Genomic DNA, 16,050 nt, shown 5'->3' on the forward strand with positions numbered 1-16,050 from the left:
TTGTAGATAGCAATTTCTTGAGCGGGGGAATGGGGGTTTGAGTTGAGGGCTTGTCAGCAGGTCACTTCAGGTGGTCCCTGGGTTCCCCTCCTGCCGGGCCAGATCAGTGGGCTAGTTTAGGGTTCCTCACTCTACTTGGAAGGTAGCACCTAAGCCCTGTCACTTCCAGTGGCATAGGTCCCTGACTAGGCCCTACCGCCTAAATCTCCTGCGTGGGTCCCCAAGGTCAGTGATGCCCCAACTGATTAAAAAGTTTCCCTCCCTTCCTTAAATATGCCCAGGTCAGGTGACCACTCCCTAAGGCGGCAAACATAGGCTCCCCGCCTTTCTTCTGGAAGGTTCCAGGAGCTTCCCCACTCTATCTATGGGCAGGTGATGGCAGGCTGGCGTTGCAACAATGTTTGGGGTCCCAGCCAGCTCCTGGCAACTAGGGTGCTACTAGAAAAAGACCACGCTGCAGTAGCAGGGGCCAGTGACAGCCATGTTTGAAGTAGAGAGCACCTGCACCTTAACATGGATTGGCCATGGAAAGGTGCCCGGAGACCTAAGGGCCAACAAAAAAAAGAAGGTGGGAAAAATGAGGCAAGGGCGAAAAAAATAGGGAAAGACCACCCTAGGGCTGACAGCTCTAACACCATCGAAGTATAGATTGGTCTACCCTGGCTTTAGGCTGGAAGGGGGTTGTGTTGGACGTGGCCCTTTTTACAGGGTTATCCCAAAAAACGTTGCTTCTTCCTCCTTTTTTTCCTGAGCGGTTTTTGTCGGCTTTAGGACTCTGGGCACTTTACCACTGCTACTCAGTGCTAAAGTGCATATGCTCTCTAGGTAAATTGTGTTTATGAATTGGTGTTTCCATGATTTGCTATTTGATTTACTGATAAGTCCTTAGTACAGTGCACTGTGTGGTTCCAGGGCCTGTAAATCGAATGCTACTAGTGGGCCTGCAGCATTGATTGTGCCACCCACATGAGTAGCCGGTGTCTGCATGTAGTTTTGTACTGCCATGTTGACCTGGCAAGGGCACCAACTTGCCAGGCTCTAACCTTCAGTTTTCTTACATGTACCCCTATGGTAGACCCAGGGTACCCCCATGGGCAGGATGAAAATGAAATGAAATGAAAGATTATATTTATATAGCGCCAAAAACTACCCGGAGGCCTCGCAGTGCTTATATTGATTGCTAAAATGGGCTACCCGGGAGGTTAACGGGTTTTAGTGTACAAATGTGTTTTCAGCGCTTTCCTGAAAGCCATCCTGTTTGGGTTCCCTCTAAGGGCGAGGGGAAGGGAATTCCAGAGCCTGGCAGCCGTTTGGGAAAAAGAGCGGCCACCCCATCTAGCTTTGTTGATTTTTGTTATGGTCGCTAGATGCAGTGATCCGGAGCGGAGGGCTCTGGGGGGGACATAGGGCAGGACTAAGGGGAGCAGAATAGCAGGGCCCATTCGGTGAAAGGATTTGTGCACAATGCACATAGCCTTGAACTGAGCTCTGGCGGCAACTGGAAGCCAGTGAAGATCTTTTAGGGCGTGCTTGGCTGACTGCCAACGAGGGATGTTGTACAGTAGGCGAGCGGCACAGTTTTGTGTAACCTGGAGTCTGTGGGTCACCGCTACCGGGGCTCCTAGGTACAACGCTTTTCCATAATCCAGGCGAGAGAGGATCAGGGCCTGGACCATGATTCTCCTTGCCTGGAGAGGGAGCAAAGGGAGCACTTTACGAAGCATCTTCATAAGCCCCACACATGTAGCCGCTGTTTTAGTCGCTTGAACCGAGAAGTCAAGCGACTTATCGAGCCAAATGCCCAGGCTCTTTATCTGGGGTTTGGGTGGGGGAGGGGCACCAAGGCAGGAGGGCCAAATAGAGGCCAAAGAAGTCAATGGAGAGTTGCCCAGTAGCATAACCTCCGTCTTCTCTCCGTTGAGTTTGAGGCAGGAGAGTTGCATCCACCTAGCAACAGCCTCCAGACAGGGACCTAAGGTGTTGGACGACCCTTCCGTGTGGTCAAGAGAGACCACCAGTTGGGTATCGTCCGCGTAGGTGACAATACGCACACCAAAGGGTTGGACTATCCCCGCTAGAGGTTGCATATAAACGTTAAAGAGTGTGGGGCTCAGGGAGGAGCCCTGAGGCACCCCGCAGCTGAGTGGATGTTTGATGGAAGCTGCCTCATCCTCGAACACCTGGAAGAAACGCTCATCCAGAAAGGAGGACAGCCATTCCAGTGCCGCGCCCGACACACCCAAACCCATTAAGCGATGTAATAAGATGGTGTGGTTAGCAGTGTCGAACGCGGCGCTGAGATCGAGTAAAATGATGGCTGCCTTTCCTCCCCAGTCCAGCACGGCTCGGGTTTCCTCCGTCACCGCAATGAGAGCAGTTTCGGTCCCGTGCTGGGGGCAGAACCCTGTCTGAGAGGCAGAGAGCAGACCCGCTGATTCCAGGTAGTCTACTAGGATGGTGTTGATGTGCCTCTCAAGCAATTTATCCAGGGGAGTAAGGAGATTGGGCGGAAGTTGGCCAAGTTGTTCTGGTCCAAGGAGGGCTTTTTTAATAGAGCCCTGACCATCGCACACTTCCAAGCAGCAGGGACAGAATTGGTGGTAATGGAGGCATTAAGGGCATTCAGAATGGTCGGGCGGATGGCGTCCCAGGCCTTGGTGAGAATCCGCGGAGGTGCTGGGTCGTTAGGAGATCCCGAGGTGACTTTAGGGATGATTTGATCGAGTGTAATGGAGTCTAATAGAGGGAATTTATCCAGCGTGCAAAGAGCAGTGGGAACAGTCTCCGCGGGGGCAGTAGATCCCCCAACCTCATTACCCCCAGAGAATGCAGAATAGATAGTTTGAATCTTCTGAGAAAAGTACAAAGCCAAATCATCACAGCGGGATTGGGCGCCCGCGGGAGACAGGCGCTCAGGGGCGGGAGTAATTAGAGATTTGGCTATTTTGAAGATTTCTTTGGGAGAGTTAGTATGTGAAAGGTAGGACATGTACTGGTGTGTGTGACATATCCTAGTAGTGAAATACTGCCAATTTCGTTTTTCAGTATTGAAAGGCTATCTGCCCCATAGGACAGAATTTGAAATACTTTGTAACAGCTTACAAGTATAACTTCCCATTGGGACAAGGTAGAGAAAAAAGTTTAGGCTCTCTGAAGGCAGAATTTAATAACACATATTTTAGTAAAGATGGTTTTTAAATTGTCTGTTTGAAAATGCCACTTTTAGAAAGAAGGCATTTTCTTGTTTAACCAATCTGCGTGCCTATGCTTGTATGTGGGTTGACTGTCTGGGTTTCTAGTGACAGGGGCGGGGGATACGCATTCACTGTAGACAGCCACTGGGGACATTGAGGTGTACCTGGCCCTTCCTGGATGACTCAAAGCTGAGCTGAATAGGGCGTAGTTGCATTTATAATAGTGGGAGGAGATTTCCCTGTACCTGAATAGGGCCTGCCTCCCTTCCACAAATCTGCTCCACCCCCTGTTATCATACTGCACCAGTGAGGACAGAACTGGTTTAGACCGGGCTCAGAGACCCTTGCACACAGAGAACAAAGACAAAATGGGGTATAAGTAGTAAACCTTAAACCCTAGAAATTTAGATCACTTTTGGACTCAAGAGGAACTTTTGCCAAGGAGAAAAGCTGAAAAGCTGTGAGGAGGGGTACTGCTTCTTTGCTATTTGCTGTGTGGGGGTTGGCCTGCAGTTGCTTGCTGTTTCTGCCAAGGAAAGGACAAAGACTGGAACTTTGCTGTGAACCTACTTGAAGAAGAACCTCCAAGGGCCTTTGTGTGCTGACCTCCTGTTCTGAAGTCTCATACAGACTTCACCCCTATTTATTTATTCAAAGTTTTATATAGCGCGAACAAGATCTTAACAGATATCAGAGCGCTTCACAGTAGGGTGAGTAGACATAGTAATTGGGTACAGTATAGTGAACGGTAGCATAATAGGATAACAATCATGTGCAATAAGATACAGGTAAACACTCAGCTAGACAGTAAAATAAGGCGGTGCAGAGTCTTTGATCTAACTAAAATAGAGATCATGAAATAGCAGAGAACACTCAAATAGACAAAAATAAAAGACGGTGCTGAGTCTGAGCTAGCTACAATACAGGTCTAGAGATAACAATAAACATTCAAATAGACATTAGGATAGGGCGGTGCAGAGACTCTGATCCAGCTGCCATAGAGGTCAGTGGATACCAGTAAACCCTCAAAAGACAATACTATAGGACGGTGCAGGGTCTTTGATCCAACTGCAAAAGAGGTCAGTAGGTCATGAACAGAAAGTTAATGGATCACTAATTATCCAACGTTACAAGATCGGTGCAGAGTCTCTGAGCAGCAACAGTGAGGATCATGTAAACTTGGCCATAAGGATGGCTTTCACTTCTTTCTTGAAGAGTACAGTGGAGGAGATAATCCTCGTTTCAGGAGGGAGTGCATTCCAGATCCTCGGTGCCATTCCTGAGAAGGAGCGCTTGTAGGTTTTTTCCTTAGGGAATCTGCGAGGTTTCAGGAGCAGACTTTTAGTACTTCTATTGGATCTCGAACCTCCTGATATAGTCAACTTTTGAGTGAGGTAGGTGGGAGCCTTGTGGTGTATGGCTGAGTGTGTCATAACCGCAATTTTCAATTGTATTCTGGCTTCGAGGGGAAGCCATTTCAGCGCTTTCAGGTCAGGGGTTATATGAGAGTGTTTCCTTGAGCCCGAAATGAGTCTCGCGGCCGCATTTAGGGAGGCTCTTAAGGGTGCTGTTGTTGCTTGAGGGAGACCGCTGAGGGCCACAATTCCATAGTCTATGCGGGGGATGACTAGTGCTTGTACAGCAGTTTGGAAGTCCTTGGCTGGGAGGAAGGGTTTGAGTTTCCTCAGAGTGTTGATTTGAAAGTTAGCTCCTTTCGTTGCTTTGCTAATGTGCTGTTGCATATTGAGCTTTGCGTCAAGTGTGATGCCTAAGGATTTCGCAGAGTCCACGATGGTGGGTTGGACATTGAATGCTGTTAGGTGATTGAGCCATATTTGGGTGGTGGTAATTTTCGCAGGGGGTGATATCAAGAGGAACTCCGTTTTCAACGCATTTAGTTTGAGGTGATTGTCGGCCAACCAAGATTGGGTGTTCCTAAGTGTGCAGTTCAAAAGTTTGATATCTTCCGGGGATTGTACCTTTAGGTATAGTTGAGTGTCATCGGCATACATGTGGAAGTGTACATTGGATGCCTGGAGCAGGGTAGCGAGTGGTTCCATGATGAGGTTGAACAGCGTGGGTGAGAGGGAAGATCCTTGTGGGACGCCTAAATCTACTGGCACTGGAGAGGACAGCACGTTGTTAATCTTGAACTTCTGGGATCGGTTGTGTAGGAAGGAAGTGAACCATTTGAGCACAGTCCCGGATAAGCCCATTCTGGTATTTAGGAGCTCTAATAAGTTCTCATGTTTGACCGTGTGGAATGCTGAGGAGAGGACCAGGAGAATGAGGAGGCATGAGTCGTTGCGATCCAGGATTTGGAGGGCGTCATCAATTATGTGTGTCATGACCGTTTCCGTGCTGTGTTTAGCTCGGAAGCCTGATTGATGAGGGTCGAGGAGTTCGAAATGGTCAATGTGTTTAGTTAGTTGGAGTTGCACACATTTTTCCAACAGCTTGGCCAGAGTGGGGATATTGGTGATAGGGCGGTAGTTGTTTAAGTCAGCCGGATCAGCTGTAGGTTTCTTGCGTATGGGCGTGACTTGCCCCACTTTGAGGGAGTCTGGAATGAGACCTTGCTGAAGGGAGCTGTTAATGATTTTAGTCCAGAGTGGGAGAAGAACGGGGATAAAGTCTCTAACAGCATTGGCAGGTAGTGGGTCTGTGAGGTGATTAGAAGGCTTCAAGGTGCCGAGCAGTTTGTGTATTGCTTCTTCAGAGTAGGTTTCGAAAGACGACCAGGAAGCGTTATTTTTAGGTTGGGTGTCGGGCATTTTGGTGATGCTCGGGTATCGTCTTACATCATTAAGGAGGTCACTCCTTATGTTGTCGGTCTTTAGCTTAAAGAAGGCAGAAAAGTCTTCACAGTGTGGGATGATGTTTGTTGTGTCGTTTGAGAGTAGGGGTTGCGTCTTGGTTTGAGTTTTGACTAGTTCGAACAGCTTTCTGTTTTTTGCTTGGTCCAGCTGAAGGCTGAAGAAATCAGATTTTGCGCGCTTTATTTTCCTAAAGTAGGCATTTCTCTTGCTCTTAAGTATTTTGCGATGCCGCGATGAGGGGACTGATCTCCATGTGCGTTCTGCCATTCGCATAGCACGCCTGTCTTTGTTGAGCCTGCCATCATACCAAGGGTTCGAGATCTTGGTGGAGACTCTCTTTAGTTGCAGTGGGGCGGCTTCATTGATTATTGAATTCATAGAGTCGAGGTAGTGGTCAGTCAGTGATTGAACATCCCCTAGCTCCCCTGAACTCTATTGCTGGGAGTTCCGACTTGCCAAGAGATATCTTTTCTAGTTTTGGGTGTCTGGAGGTTTTTCCTGCTGTTGTCAGCAAGAAGAAACATAAGAGAAGTAAGAAAACCTGTCTCCGATGCCATCAGCAACGCCGCTGTGACGCCACGACCTGTACAGAGGCCAGGGGCACCGCTTGTAAAGTGCACGAAGCACCACCCGGCCTGCACCGCAGCTGCAATGCCCTTCAATGCCCTTCAATGCCTGCATCCTGACGCCAGAGCTTGCACCGACTCCGTCATTGACAGAGCCTGCATCCTGTTATCGCGGTGGCGATGACTGCTCAGGGTGAATCCATGAACTCGCCAACTTCGCACCGGTACCGACGCCTCATCACCAATGGAACCGACTCCCCCTGGCCTGGTTTCAACACGTCGTCTCCTCGTGGACACGATGCCTCGCTACCCTGTGGCAGCCAGGGAGCTGGCCTCAACCTCGGCACCGACGCCTCGTCTCCATGATGCTGTGCATCATCATAGACTTTGTTTCCAAAGGTGCTCTTTGTTTGGGGGTCCGTGTGACTCTGTGCCCGATGCCACGCACCGTGCAGTCGGTGCCGTCCTTTGGATTTATTGCTGTGACAACGTCGTAATAGCTCCAGGTGGAGCTATTTGTTTTCTACAAATTTTATTTTTGGAATAGCAGTTGTAAAGTTATATCTTATTACCTGTATGTTGGCTTCTTGTCATTTTGGTCTTGTTGAGTTTAGATAAAGATACTTTATTTTTCTTAAATTGGTGTGGTGGTCATTTGTAGTGTTATCACTGTATCACTCTGTGTTTTGAGTACAAATACTTTACACATTGCATTTGGGATATGTCCGTCTGCTCATGCCAAGCTAGGGGGTGAGGAGGGTCCCTATTCAGACAAAGGTACCTACCTTTGCCAACTAGAGACCCCCATTTCTAACAGTATATATGTGTGAATTTTTGTGTATGTGTGAGTGAAAGTGGAGGTCAAAGGGTGTGTGATGTCACTTCCACTACCCCTGGCATTTTGTGATTTGACGTCTATGATGAACTCTAAACAGGACTTGGCTGTTCACTATGACCAGGCATGGATACAAAGTGGGGGGCACATTTACAAGCCCCTATCGCCACCACAAATTAACTTTTCTCGACGTGGCGGCGATATGGGTATCACCTTATTCACAAGGCGTTCCTAAGCCACTTACAGTGGCTTAACAGCACCTTGTGAATAAGGCACCCTGAGCCCAAAGCTAACATTTACCAGTGACAGAGACCTGTGCTGGCTTTGCTTACCGGGCAGGAGTGGACATTGGGTGGCCGCATATCCAGAAACCGGCCTGTGCATGGCTGGAATATGGGAGACCCAATTCGCTTAAGTGAGGCTGCACCAATTTTGAAGCATTTACTTACCCCGCCTCTGTGTGATGCAGAGTCTCTAGTAACAGTCGTCTCTGCCTGCGAAGAGCTGTCCCAGCCAACGGATGATGTGGAGCAGCTGCCTTGTCAGAGTCAAGACTGTCCGAAGAGGCTGTGAAAGGAAAGGCTGGCTCGCAAGCTCTAAGAAGTGGAAGAGTGTGTGAGCAGATGAGCAGGTCAACCACCAAAGCATGCCGACCCGAGCAAAAACTGGGAAACCTCACTGGGGGATATAAAGTAAACTGTGATAGAAACTGTGGAGCTTCAGAGAGTATGGGGGTAATCTACATCCGAGCCTAATCACGCTTAACACTGACCTGGGAACATATTGACCTGGGAACATATGTTGCATCTTTTTTTCCTAGTTATATGTGTAGTATTTATTGCTAGTGTGCATTAAAATACTTTTGTTCCTGAAAGTAAAGCATTGGGATAGACGATGATTTATTTTGCTAATGTGTGTTTGTTGAGTGAGGAGATTAAACCCGAGGAGCCTGTGAGTGCTGGTCTTCGCTAGCACTGAGGGACTAAATCAGAAGGGGTGCACTTGTCTCAGTTTGCAGAGCCATAGTAGGACAGACCCAAGGACATCAGAGGCAAACAACCTTCCTCCCAGGCCTTAAAAAAAAACGGACCTGAAGGGAGGAGCCAAGCTCGCGTCCGTGATGGCCGCGTTTTAGCTCGGCTCCGTTCGCTTTCCTGCCTGGAACGTCTATCCTGTGTCTTATCCTGCCCCGGGAAGTATTCTTTGGTAGACTATGGAACTACGACATTTCGCTGGCACTTACCGTCTGATCCGCCTGTTCCTAGGTGCCGCGGATCCTGAGCTACGCCCTTGTTCGCTTCGGGGCCTCCGGAGCGGGCGGGCCTGAAACTCCTCGGCGGCGCCCGGGCGGGGCGGAGCGCTGTAGCCGACCCTTGGTGGCGGTGTGGGCTCGGTCGGAGAGGCCGATGTGCAATTAGACCGGTGACGGCTCTCCGGGCCTGACCGGCGATCCTGCGGCCTGGTGTTGAGGCGCTGCCTTCCATGGACGGGGGTTGACCGTGTATGTGGCTCGTCTCCCCTTTGTTCTCCTGTCCGGCCATCTTGAGTCCCTCCGCCCGGACTCGGAGAACGGAGCCGGTGGCGTGGGGGAGCCGGCGACCCTCCTTATCCTGGTGGCCCGCCTTCCTGCCCTGGGGGTGCCTCTGCTTGTGGTCGGCTGTATCCTGTGTGACCCCGCCTGTGGCCGGTCGGGGGTTGGAGATTGCCGCGGCCCCGCCGGGCTTCCAAGATGGCGGCCGGCTCCCTGTCTCTCAGCCGGGCCGAGACTGGCGACGCTGGTCCGCCGCATGGCACGTTTGCTGAATACCATAAAGGTGAGCCTACGCTTGGCGACATTCTCGCCGCCTTGCGCTCCTGGAGTGCTTCTGTGACCGCACCTATCGCTGGACTGGATGATGGTCATTTTGCCGGGCCTGCTGGGCCCCCCCCGGTGTGTGCGGCTTCATCGCTGCTGTGTGCTGCTGGGACTTTCCTGGAGGTCGTGGACCCGGCGGCTGCCGCTTGTTTGGGTGTACGGATACCCGCTGCTCTCAATCATCATGTGATTTCCCCTGTGCTGGGGGTCCGCCGGCCGGGTCCCGTCCGGACCGGTCTCGTTGGATCTCCCATTCCTTTTTTGCCTCGAATGGCCGCACGAAGATCCTGTGGTTGCTCCGCCGAGACGGCTTTCCTCCTATTGTCGGCGGAACTGTGCCTGCAATACCTGCGGTGGTTGCCGTCTTTTCCTGTTCATCTGGGTCGAAATCGATATGACTTGTGTGGATCGACGATTGGACTCCCTGCTATTCGCCTCTGGTTCCTCATGATCTGGTTCCTGGTGCGTTGTATGCCTACGGCTTTGGATAGACGAGGACAGGGTTGAGATGAACTTGCCTCGGTGGACTATTATTTTGCGGTATGGTCGGATGACCCGTTTGTGACTGTATGACTATGTTCGATTCTCCTTCATGTTCCTGGACTTATCCTTGTAATTACTATCTTCCCGTGGGCACTAAGTATGTTCGGACGGGGGGGTGGGAGCCGATGGTTTTGATTATGTGGCTCCTCTCCCGTTGTTGTTTCCCTATTTCCCCTTCTTCTTTTTGTCTTTGTGGTTCTTTCTTTACTTTTAACTCTTCTATATTTCGGGTTTCTGGTTAGGGCGACAGGCACGCTGCTGGGGGGGTAGGCCATAGCCTTCTGCAGGGGTGCAGGGTGGGGTGTGCGGGGTGGGGGGGGGTCTGTCATTTTGTTTTCCCCGCCTTTTTTTCCTTTTTTGGTTCTATGGCTCTTATGTATCCTCTTTTTTCGGGACGCGGTGTCTGCATGTGGGCCCCCTGGGGTATTTTTTGCTAGCATGGGCCTTCTGGTCTCCCCGCCGTCGCGGTTTACTATGCATCTATTACTCCTGTTACCACGGGTTCCCTGTGCCGGTCTATTTTTGAGTGCTTTGTTAGCCATGGGGCGCATGCTGTGATGCCGCGTTCTTTCTTCCCCCCTTTTTTTTTCCCGATGTCCTTTCCCTTTCCCCCCCCCCCCTTTTTCTTTTCTTCCCTCCCCTGGGTTGTTGTAGCGGAGGGCTCTTTGTTTTGCAAGCCTATTTTCCGTTCTGTGTATCATTGTGTGTTCTCGTAGTGGTGGGTGGGCGCTGGGCAGCGGTTGCAATTGCTTATTAATGTGGGACTCACGTTCTGCCTTTGCTAAAATGTAACTGTTCTTTTTGAATTTTCCTGTGTTCTGTATTACTGCTTGCTCGCGGCCCGCCACGGCCCTCTGGACCTTAATGATTGCCATTATTCTGCTATACCCCTTCTTCTATTATAAAATCAACCTTCTCTCATCCTGCTCGTGGTGGTTGCTCTGTGGCTTTTCGCCTTTGATTCCCGTTTGGATTACTGTGGTACCCTGCTGGAGCTTCTGTCCTGACCAATGTGCTTCTATAATTGTGGTGGCCGGCCCGATGGGTTGTAGGCCCGTATTTGTGAGCAATTTCTGCACAATAAAGGTTTAAAAAAAACAAAAAAAAAAAACGGACCTCAAAGTTCTCCTCCTCCAAAGACACCTCCAAATTTAATTCACGCCCTCTCTATTTTCTGAAGGAAGACCCTCCATTACTGAAAATTCTATTCTCCATGACTATGGAAGTGCCTTCCCAGTGTGTTCTTGTGGTTGGAGCGTTTGCCATTTATTTCAGTATTATCCTTGTACCTGTGTTTGGTACTCTTTTGTAACATGCACACGCCTCTTTTCTCTTGTAACATACTGTTTGCTACCGCTCACATTTTGGTTGCTTTTGATACTTGCACAAGTGCCACCATTGCCTACGTAACGTTTGTTCTTGTGCTTGAGTGTCTGCCATATATTGCAGTATTATACCTCTAATTGTACTTTGTTTTCTCTTGTTACCTGCACACATGTCACTTTTTCCTCCTGTAATGTACCGTTTGCTACCTCATGTATTTTGTTTGCTCACAAATGTCACTTTTGCCTCATGTAACTTAACGTTTGCTTTTGTAATTTGTTCACTTGTAATTTTCTCCTCATGTATCATTACTGTTCCTATTGTGAAGTGCTCTGACGCCTTTGGGTGAAGTCTGCGCTATATAAAACGCATAAATAAATAAATAAAATTATCCCCCATGGCTGAGTCCCACTGGCCTCTGCTTACCCTGTGGCACCCCCAAATGGGGTCAGACAGAAGTACTTGGGTGGAGAGCAGGGTGTTCAGTCACTGTAACATGATCCGCCCAAGCTCAATTATTTCCCTCACCTCCAGCACACTCACTGTCCACAGTGTGGAATAGAAATTATTTAATTGATGTAACAGCACCCTTTCCCAGACATGTTTTCTTGCTATAATGCTGACACTGCCCACAGGCAAATTACAATCTCTGACATTGAGCTGTTCCCACCTCTTGCCTCTACAGGTGAAAAAATAAATATTAGGTTTCTCAGCTGAAAGATTTTCATATAATTATTACTATTTTAAGATCATCTCACAGGTTTTCATAATCTCAGCCTAGGCACCTGGTTGTAGATTGTTTTTAGAATCAATCACAAGACCGAATCAATACTTAAGTTAAGAGTATAAGTGTGTGTTTTCCCGCAGTGAGTTTTCTCTTTTCAGCCATGTTGGGGGAATTCTGGCAGGTTGAGTCTGTGATTCACAGACTATTATTTTTTAATATGTTAATAAACCCTTTCAGGCTCTGTGTGCCCTGTAACAAGATTTCTTTTATGAGGAGTTATTTCTACGAGGTGCTTACCTGTGATTATTTAACTCCTTGAATGTGTCTTGCAGCTCTGAGATGGGTCTTTCAGTGTCTGAGTCTTTCACAAACACTGCAGAGAGGGTGCCTGTAGCTGTCAGTGCACACACCACTGACATATAGCCCCTTCTAGGACAGAGCGAAATCCACAGTGACCTTCAGGGTAGCTTTCATGGACAATGGACCTCATCCCACGCAGGCAGAATTTCAGGCACGGGGACATTTTTATTTACCTTGGTTGAAGGTGCGCTCACTTTTGTCCCACATCCTGAGCACTCAGGGGCATATTTATGTCCCTCCTACGCCACTGTAGCGTCACTTTATGTGGTGCTCTGGTGGGGCAAACCTTGACATCATATACATGAGGCAACGCAAAGCCAATTTGCATGGCTTTGAATGGCCTCATAAATATGAAGGCAGTGCAAATCGCTATGTTGCCTTACTCTGTGCTCGGGAGACATTCCATGGACATTGCAATGGGTGTTCCCAGGCAACACCCATGGATTTGACGCTTCCCCATGTTTACAAGACAATGTAAACCCGGGGATGCACCAAAACCTTACGCCTTCAGTAGTGAGGCATAACGAGGCGAAATATCTTTATTTCTCCTCGTTTATTCTGATTGCCATATATGCTTATTCTGCAGCACACATAGAAAGAGGAAAAAGCCTCGAAGAATTGATTTTGTGCAGGAAGGTGCCCATGCAGCCAGAACCTGTTGGGCACAGCTTGCAGCTGTGGCCAGAGGTCACGGGCATGGTTTGCTCTCACACTCTATACCCTTTACCCCTGCTCGAAGTACAAACTGAACACTGTTAATAGGACATGGTCAATTTTCATTTCCATTAGACACATCATTAAAGATATATAAGCTTTTCTTCTCATACATGTCAAAACTGAGCTTTATTGGCGTTTTTAACGCATGACCTCTAACCCTTTTTTGATTCTTTCCTGGACTCCCATTTATCTCCTTGGCCCCCACATGCTTCTTCATGGCTCTCCCAGATCCAGAATCCTGCAGCCCGCCAGGCCCTATTACTTACTGTGCATGTTGCTAGAAAGCCATTCCATTGTAATATTTGGTTTATAACTGGATGATGCTGCAATTTTTCACAGCTAAGACAATGCTTCACTCTTCTGGGTCTTTGTGGGACTGCAGCAACATTGAAAAAATCTATAAGTGGTGGAATAAAGAAAAATTCAAACCCGAGCGTACATTTCGACTCTCTTTTTAATTCCACATAATTTGTCGCAATGCTTCTAATTTATAACCGGGGGGCATTCTGAATCACTATCAACTACCGTATGCGGCGGCTGACCTCCATTTAAATGTTTATTTCCTTTATATTGCGTTATTTCATCGCTGCGCGTACAGTTTCACAACTTATTTTGTCTGTGGAAGAGGGTGGCCCCTGCCTAAACTGGATGAACCCTGGCAAGGAATATACGTTTTTTAGGAAAAAAGGGAAATCTCAGCACCGGGTTATGTGCATGATACAATTTTGCCTAAACGACATTGACATCTGACGCCATCTAAAAAAAGACATGATGTATTCCTTCTTTATATTGTTTTTATTATCTAATTACATAAAAATTCCTTCAAACCACCATTTTTTGGGGTCTTTTTTCCTTTTTGTGTGGATATTTGATGGATTTGTTATACAAACATTATTAGATACAACAAATTAATATACAGAACCACAATTCCATTTATTCTTATTCAACGCGTTTTGGCATGCGCCTTCGTCAGGAACTCTGTGTTTCTTTCACATTACTGGTAACTATAAATTAAAAAAAATATTTCAATTAATTGTCCATGTTGTCTTGCTACAACGTCAAGCAGATCACATTATTTACATCTCTAGACATATAAGTTTAATCTTTGTACATAGATTCTTCTCCTGTGCCAGCAGATCCAAATCTCTATATGTCACCAGTCATTACTGTTTGGTTCCAAATTCCTTACTGCACATAAATACATTACTATTAATTGTCTTGCTACAAACCACTATACATTATCTACAATATTTACAATTATATACATTTAAATTGAAATTTTCATTTACAGACATTTTGGCTCTACTGTATATTTTAAATTTGATATGTCCAATCCTGTAGAGAGTAATGCCACAATCGTATACTGCCAACGCAATGAATGTCCTATAAAGAGTAGGTGACTGGAGATACTGATTTTGAAAGATCTGATAACTACATCAAGTTACTCTTCCCCCTCCTTTCATCTCAAGCTCCCTCCTTCCATCTCCTGCTCTCTCCTTCCATCTCCTGCTCTCTCCTTCCATCTCCTGATCCCTCCTTCCATCACCTTCTCTCTCCTTTCATCTCCCGCTCCCTCCTTCCACCTCCTGCGCCCTCTTTCAATCTCCTGCCTTCAATTTCCTGCTCCCCGCTTTCATCTCCTACTCCCTCCTGTCATCTCCTGCTCCCTCTTTTTATCTCCCGTACCCTCGTTTCATCTGCTACTCCCTCCTACCATCTCCTGCTCCCTCCTTCCATCTCCTGCTCCCTCCTTCCATCTCCTGCTCCCTCCTTCAATTTCCTGCCCCCTTCTGTCATCTCCCACTCCCTCCTTTCATCTTTTGCTTCCTCTTTTTATCTCCTGTGCCCTTGTGTCGTTTGTTACTCCCTCCTTTGTTTCCTGCTCCCTCCTTCCATTTCTACCTCCCTCCTTCCATCTCTACCCCCTCCTTTCATCTCAAGCTCCCTCCTTCCATCTCCTGCTCTCTCCTTCCATCTCCTACTACCTCCTCCCATCTCCTGCTCTCTCCTTTCATCTCCCGCTCTCTTCTTCCATCTCCTGCTCCTTCCTTCCATCTCCTACTACCTCCTCCCATCTCCTGCTCTCTCCTTTCATCTCCCGCTCTCTTCTTCCATCTCCTGCTCCCTCCTTCCATCTCCTGCTCCCTCCTTCCATCTCCTGCTCCCTCCTTCCATCTCCTGCTCCCTCCTTCCATCTCCTGCTCCCCCCTTCCATCTCCTACTACCTCCTTCCATCTCCTGCTCTCTCCTTCCATCTCCTGCTCTCTCCTTGCATCTCCCGCTCCCTCCTTCCACATCCTGCGCCCTCCTTCAATCACCTGCCTTCAATTTCCTGCTCCCCGCATTCATCTCCTACTCCCTCCTGTCATCTCCTGCTCCCTCTTTTTATCTCCCGTACCCTCGTTTCATCTCCTACTCCCTCCTACCATCTCCTGCTCCCTCCTTCCATCTCCTGCTCTCTCCTTCCATCTCCGGCTCCCTCCTTCAATCTCCTGCTCCCTCCTTCAATTTCCTGCCCCCTGCTGTCATCTCCCACTCCCTTCTTTCATCTTTTGCTTCCTCTTTTTATCTCCTTTGCCCTTGTGTCATTTGTTACTCCCTCCTTTGTTTCCTGCTCCCTCCTTCCATTTCTACCTCCCTCCTTCCATCTCTACCCCCTCCTTTCATCTCAAGCTCCCTCCTTCCATCTCCTGCTCTCTCCTTCCATCTCCTACTACCTCCTCCCATCTCCTGCTCTCTCCTTTCATCTCCCGCTCTCTTCTTCCATCTCCTGCTCCCTCCTTCCATCTCCTGCTCCTTCCTTCCATCTCCTACTACCTCCTCCCATCTCCTGCTCTCTCCTTTCATCTCCCGCTCTCTTCTTCCATCTCCTGCTCCCTCCTTCCATCTCCTGCTCCTTCCTTCCATCTCCTACTACCTCCTTCCATCTCCTGCTCTCTCCTTGCATCTCCTGCTCTCTCCTTCCATCTCCTGATCCCTCCTTCCATCACCTGCTCTCTCCTTTCATCTCCCGCTCCCTCCTTCCACATCCTGCGCCCTCCTTCAATCACCTGCCTTCAATTTCCTGCTCCCCGCATTCATCTCCTACTCCCTCCTGTCATCTCCTGCTCC

This window comes from Lissotriton helveticus, chromosome 1_2 (assembly GCF_964261635.1).
Source record: "Lissotriton helveticus chromosome 1_2, aLisHel1.1, whole genome shotgun sequence".
NCBI classification, from domain to species: domain Eukaryota; kingdom Metazoa; phylum Chordata; class Amphibia; order Caudata; family Salamandridae; genus Lissotriton; species Lissotriton helveticus.